Source organism: Grammomys surdaster, unplaced genomic scaffold, assembly GCF_004785775.1.
Source record: "Grammomys surdaster isolate TR1022 unplaced genomic scaffold, NIH_TR_1.0 99, whole genome shotgun sequence".
Lineage (NCBI taxonomy): Eukaryota > Metazoa > Chordata > Mammalia > Rodentia > Muridae > Grammomys > Grammomys surdaster.
Genome location: NW_021604578.1, coordinates 13,912,029 through 13,919,523, shown reverse-complemented (window position 1 = coordinate 13,919,523; position 7,495 = coordinate 13,912,029). Strand labels below are relative to the sequence as shown.

Here is a 7,495-nt window from a genome sequence, read left to right as displayed (position 1 = left end):
TATCATACATTAGGCGAGAGCCATGTGACTAAGTTTTATAGCTGACATTCGGAAGTCAGCTGCAACAGTCATCAGATACCAGGCCGTAGAATACTGCTAATATAATGAGCACGGGTGGCAGATGGAACCTGAAGACCTTGAGCACACTGGGGGAAAATCAGCCACATGTTTCAGAAGTTATCCATTACGGATCCTCCTTATTCCTGTGTGTGGACTTAGAACGTTCCCTCTTTATCAGAGGACAGCAGAGCAGCTCTCTGTTCCTTCTGACTCACACCACATACAGACAAGACTGGTGCTAGTGATTGCCATCTCCGGATCACCCAGCATGCCAGACGCTGTCAGGAACATGTCACAGGTTACCTCACTTACATCGTTATAATGTTATTTGATGTAGGCACTGATCATTTGCTTTTCAAAGACAATCAAATTGAGACACAAAGAGGATTTTTTTTCCCCAAAGTTCACCGACCAGTGAGGTTGTCTAGCTAGTAATGGGAGGAGGGAGATTCTGACCCCTCTGTCTAGCTTTCATTTTCAGCCTGATTCCAACATTGCCTGAACTCCATTTTCTGCTCCTTGGCACCTCCGATGATTTGTGAGAAGATTCATCTTTATGGTTTTTAAAGTATATATTGTATGTCCATAGACATATTTGCATTGCATATAAATGTTTTCTCTTTTAATTCAAAGAAATCGATATATTTTATAAAAAACTTGTAACAATAATAAGGATAGCACTGAAACAAAATAATTGTTTATACCAATATTTGAAAATGAAATCAAATAAGTTATTTAATGGGAAGCAACAACCATCACACTTACATAAGATAAGATGATTTCAATAGGTTTATATGTGTCAGAGAATTTTATTCTAATCTGCTTTTTTGACCTCACACATATGGATTCTTTACATATAACAAGTATTCCTTAAGTAACTGATGATTCAGAGCATTTCTGAAAAAACAGAAGCAGAGGAGCCAGTTTGAAAATCCTTTTCTGCATATATTACTGCTCAACTTCAAAACTAGATAAAGATTATAAACGGATCTACATATGGTATTCTCTAAAAGCATTCATGCAAGATAAGCTCAGCACCAGCATTTGAACCATCTACTAATGGAAATTCTATAAATCATGAACATAGTCATTTTGCATATGCAAGATGGATTTCCATTTTACAACAACCTATATTTTAATACAATACTTTCTTCTTTTTAAATTTTATTTTATGTATATGAGTGCACTGTCACTGTCTTCAGACACATCAGAGTACAGCATCAGATCCTATTACAAATGGTTGTGAGCCACCACGTGGTTGCTGGGAAATGAACTCAGGACCCCTGGAAGAACAGACAGTGCTCTTAACCACTAAGCCGTCTCTCCAGCCCTACAATACTTTCTTTTATCATTTTTGCTCATCACATACTGCAAATACTTGGTAGGGCCATTATGTAAGGAAATTAGTGTTTAGAAAAGTTGTTTTTCACAAATATTCTTGATCATATTCTTTCCCCTCCTCAAGAGCCATCCACCTCCCTACACACCCAACTTTATGTGCTCTGTTTCAAACAAACAAACAAACAAACAAACAAAAACAAACCAAAAGCCCAAAGTTAAAACAAACAACAAAGAGAAAAACTAGTTAGACAAAAATACCAAAACAAAAAGCACACACACAGGACAAAAAGAAACAAAACAAAATAGAATCTTGTTTGTGTTGGTCAGCTGCTCCTGGGCATGTGTTGATATAGCCAGTGACACTTCATTGAAGAAAACTGGTTTTCCCATTCCCAGCAGGTATCAATTACTTACAGTTTCTTTGTTAGGGCTGGTGCTTTATGTCCATTCCCCTTCTCAGTAATGGGATCTTATCTGGCTTAAACCTGTGCAGGTCTTCAGCATGCTGGCCCAGTCCTGGGAGTTCCCTTGTGTACCAATCCTGTTGTGTCTGGAAGACACTGTTTCCTTGGAGTCATTCACAACCTGAGCCTCCAAGGATCTTTCTGCCTCCTGTTCTGCAAAGATCCCTGAGCCTTGAGGAGATAGGTGTGATGGAGGTATCCCATCCAGGACTGAATGCTCCAAAGCCACTCACTGCCTGTACATTGTTGTGCAGACCCACAGTTGTGGGTCTCTGTGTTAGTTCCAATCTACTGCAACAAGCGTGAACCGTGAGTGAAACACTGGTCTATGGATATAGCAATATGCTATTAGGAGTCATTTTTAATAAATATTTTATGTTCACAAAATTATATATAAAATTTATATTTATATTCTTGTTCTTAGTATTGAAAGTAAAAATATTTCTCTCAGTATCCTGAGCCCCTAGATAAGTGGTTCTCAACCTTTCTAATGCTCTCTCTCTTTCTCTCTCTCTCTCTCTCTCTCTCTCTCTCTCTCTCACACACACACTCTATATATCTATATTATACAGATATAAATATACAAATTTATATATATATATGTATATATATTTCTTCATATTGTGATCCCCAACCATAAAATTATTTCATTATTATTTCATAAGTGTAATTTTGCTACTGTTATGAATCATAATGTAAATGTATGTGTTTTTTTATAGTCTTAGGTGACCCTTATTTTCATATTCACCCTCAAAGAGGTTGCAACCCACAGATTGGGAACCATTGCTCTAGATGAACTTGCTGGGATGGGATTCTGGAAAGCAGCTTCAGATCCTTGCCTTTACCCTAAGAATAGACTTCCCGCCTGAAGACACATGGCATTATCTCAACCATGCTCCAAATTCACAGCCCAAAATAGAAAGTAGTGTCAGACTTCATGTCAGGCCTAAGCACACCCAACAAAAGATCTGGTGCAGGACTAAGTTAAAGAGGCACAAGATGCAATGGGCAGGGGTGATCTACAACGTTCCCCTTCAGGACAAAGCATCACATCATCAAGGTGCTTGAGAGTGTATGCCCTTATATGTAGAATAAATGAATATGAAGACAAATAGCATGGTATTAGGAAGTTGTTGCTGTCACCAGTAAGAGGAACAAAATGAGCATCAAACCCAGCTATGTCACACCATCAAATACTTACGACTTAACTAAGACAATATATTTTCACATCTCTTTAAGAACTTCACAAAATCAAACACTTACTCCCATTCTAACACCGCACAAAAGAACAAACAAAAAATAAAACAAAAAAGGGGGTACAGTTGGGAGGCGGAGCAACCGTTAAGAGAACCAGCTGCTCTCACAAAAGACCTAGGTTCAGTTTCAAGGACCCACATGGCAGCTCGCTAGTGTTACTGTGTGTAACACTAGTTTCAGGGGCTCTCAGATGGTCTTCTCTGGCCTCAGTGAGCACCAGATAGGCACACAGTACATGGGAAGGTATTCTGGAAATCAGTTCCATACATACATACAACCATACACACAAACACTCATACACACAACCTCAATGCATCTTTCTCAAAAATTAGTACCTGGTAAAGGTTAAGTATATAGCAGCCAAATGACTGGAGTTTTGGCACAGCCCTTAAGTATACTTAATGTGCACTATATAAGCCTCACTTATTTAGTGACCTTTTGGCAGATTTACCCTCAATCCAGCAATGTCTTTATAGTCTTTTCACCAGATGCTAAAAACAAAAATTACATCTGGGTAAGAGGACAGCAGTGAGTTATTCTTTATACCAGTTCCCAATTCCTAGTCATTGTTAATGAGAGAGGGTTAAGTAGTGACTATTAGAATAAGTTCGTAATTGAGGACACTGTGCTTAGAAGGAATGTCACAGATCCAGTCAGTTGGTTGTAATATAGCTCAAAGGACCCAGTAGCCAAAAATAAAATTTATACTCAGTCTACCAAGTAATATGCTCTATGACCAGAAATAAAAGCTAGTCTTAACTGGTATCTAGTCAAAGATATCTGCCTTTACTTCTGTCAGGTTGTGGTCTGAAAACTCCATGGAGATGGGTCCTGCTGGTCTACAAGTTTGTGTCTTAAAAGAAATGGTCCTGCTTTTTATATTCTGGGGCTCAGATCACCCTCTTGGCCTTCTCAGATCCTCACATGTCCTGGAAAATCTTGCTTCCTGTGATCTTCATGGAATAAAGTATGTATGTTCTTAACTTTGGTTGTAGTCTCAAGCACTGCTACCAATATTCAAATGTCCATGGAACTGTGGAACTTGTAACAGCACCAGTACTGACGGGAATATTGATGGATGGCAGCATCCATGCAGGTGACATCACGTCATCCATACAGTCAACGGCTATGGCACTAGCTTAGGTGGCCTTCCAGGGCTCCATGAGTTCAGGAGAGGCAAGCTCTCTCAGCTAATAGAAAGCTAAGAGGGCTTATTTGTCTGCCAATGTCAGTCGCCCCTCCGGATTGATCTATAAATAAACATGGCTAATTAAGTGTATGGAAAGTGGGTGAGGTACTGGAATAGCAGGTGGAGAAAAAGCAAGAAAGGTTTTTAATTACCATTTGTGCGACACCATTTTCTTCTTAGGATGCAGTAACCTGAGGGAGCACAAGCTGGGTAATTTCCAAGCCTGGAACACATTTGGTGACTATCCAGTTGACAAAGGAAAACAAGGTTTATCATATGTGTATAAGGCTTTACTTTTTTGGAAAGAAGAACTTTTTATAAAATATATCCCAAAATTCTAGGATTTCCTTTTTTTTTTTTTTTTGCTGCTAGGTCATCTTTATTTTCCTTAACAAAACACACACACACACACACACACACACACACACACAAAAATCTATATATCATCATTATATTACAAATATAAATAATACCAAGAATTCAAGTACAGTTAGGTGCAGATGTACTTCTTATTAATATGTAAACATAAACTAACTATATACATCATGTGCCTTTGGCCCAGTTGTAAAATAAAAGACATCAAAAGAAATACTGCACTTGACTGTTTAGTTGCATTCTTATTGAGAATTTGTACCAATGCATATGTAATTAAGGTTACAGATTTCAGCATCACTTAATGTAAACACCTAAATAGATATTTCCTTCCCACTGGCAAGTATCTCCAAAGTTAAAATTTAATGATGAAGTATTCAAAATCTTAATTATGTTTCAATCGTTATACACTATGGAAGAAATTATTCTTAGCCAAATTTGTTCCTATGTCAAAATGGGTATTATTTACAAGTTATACATGTAGAAATTTTTTTTTAAATTTTAGAATGCACAAAGTATCTAACAGCTATGTCTCTGCATATTAACTGATACCACGTGCTTTTACTCCCAATACCTAGTGGTAGGGCTTGGATACACTGAATTTGCTGGGCAATCTGAATATAAATAACATTAAGCACATATCTAGAAGGCAACTTTTTCTTGAGTACCACAAAAAAAAAAAAGCAGTAACTGACATCAACAAGACTACAAATATCCAGTTGAAGGCACATGGAAGGATTTACTACTTTGTCACCAAAGATTCTTCACTTGGTTCAAGATTAGAAACAGAATCAGCTCTGAGAACAGGCGACTTGGCTTCATTTGTTGATGTTTCCTCGTTCTCTGTCTCTTCTTGGTTCTCTTCTGGCTCCTCTGGACCAGATGTTTTTTTCAATCACTTGGCTTGTCTGCTCTGTAACTGGTATTTTGTCATCTCTCTGCTCAGTACTATTATCAAGAACATCTTGTTCTTCTAAAGTGTCTTACTGGGGTTCACTTTGAGCCAGTTAGACTTCATTCCGGAGATTTCAGATAGAAAATGAGACATCTGAGGTATTGTTCCTCCTTCAATGAGCTGGCTTTCTGGTGAGGGCACACTTTTAGTAGCATGGGACCAGCTGAACTTGAGCCTTCCACTGCCTGCCTCTTCTCAAAATTAAACTCTGGAAACCGTGGAGCTTGAGGTCTCGTTTTTCTTGCAGGATTCAAGAAAAAACAGTAGGCACATCGAAAAGCAATGTATTCAAATTCTTCCTTCAAAGCCATGCCATTGTGAGAAAAACACTGCTGACATATGAGGGCATACCTGTTCTGTGGACCATCACCAAATAAATATTCAACAATTCTATCCAGAGCACCTTGTTCTCTGGGGAGAATGGGTCTTGCTAAAGGTGGACCTGGAGGATGAAGGCCATTCCAGGAACTGAAGTAGCAGGGGATCCGAGGCGCCTGGGGAAGACTGGAGCAACAGTCCTTTCTGGCGGTCCCCCAGGAGCTGAAGCGTCCTTTGCTGGCCCAGGAGATACTGGAACTTGTGGAGGAGGACCCTGATTAGAGCTTGCTGGCGCTGGGGAAAGGTTTCTTTGAGCTGCAGTTCGCTGACGAATCTCTTGTCCTGGCTTTGCAGTTACAGCTGCTCTGGAAGAAGGCGGCTCAAACTCCTTTGATTTTTGAGTCTGGATCAAACCTTTCAAGAATTAACTTAGCTGTCTTATAAGTTTCTTTTTCCATGACTTCTTCAAGTATCTTTTTCTTCTGGGATTTTAAATCATCCAATGCTTCATATCAAAGGAAAAACAAAAAACGGAAGTGTCATGACGAGTCTTGCTGTAAATTCATCATACAATCAAACATGTAAACAGATAAAGAACTGAAGAACAGATAATTAATCTTCCAACCCATAATTTTTGCAATCTCTGATTTTTTTTCTCTAAATTCTTCCAATGCTTGAATTTCCTTATCTATATTTTCTAGAACTTTTACTGTTGAAGGTCTTGCCCTCCATCGAGAAAATAATCCACCCATCTTTTACTTGTAGAAACTTGGCACAATAATAAATATCATGTGTTGTCCAAAAGAAGTCACAGCTGAGGAAAGCGGGCGCCGCTCGGCCCCGGCGTCCACTCGGGGAAGCCTGGGTCGCCACCGCGTAGAGCCTCTGGAGCAGGCAGCAGCACCTACTGATAGAGCACAGGGCCCGGCCAATGCCTTCCCATCAAACCCCGTGTTCGCGCCATCAGCCAATGGGCCGGATTTACTTATTTTATGTTTTTCAACTTTTGACAATTTTTTTCGATATTTTGTGGTTTTAAAAAGTCTAGACATGCTTAGATATTTTTTCATGTAGAAATACAAGCATTTAAGCATGTGGCATGTTACATAGGCTATAGCAACATTATTATTTATAACACAAACTTAACAACATTAAGATGGAGAAAACAAAGCTAATCATCTCTTAAAATTCAGAGACAATTATGACCAGCGAGATGGGTCAGTAGGTCAAAGCTCTCGTTGTCAGGCCTGGAGACCTGAATTCAATTGGCAGAACTCATGTGAATTTGAAAGGAACAAAGCAACATCAGAAAGTAGTTCTCTGATCCCAGATGCACACTTCAGCATACACGGCCCCACACGTATCATGTACACAGGCACAATAGCCATATAATACAATCTCTAAAATTCAAAATGAAATCTGAAACTAAATATCAATCTGAGGGGTAGGAAATTTAATTTCAGTTATACTTGGGGAGTAAATATGTCCTGAGGCCGGGCAGTGGTGGCCCACGCCTTTGACCCCAGCACTTGAGAGGCA

The 7,495-nt window shown here is 39.1% G+C and overlaps 1 pseudogene; it reads right to left on the bottom strand.

The window, feature by feature from the left end:
• Positions 1-5,362: 5,362 nt before the first annotated feature.
• On the bottom strand, positions 5,363-6,708 carry LOC114636199 (annotated as a pseudogene).
• Between the last annotated feature and the right edge of the window lie 787 nt (positions 6,709-7,495).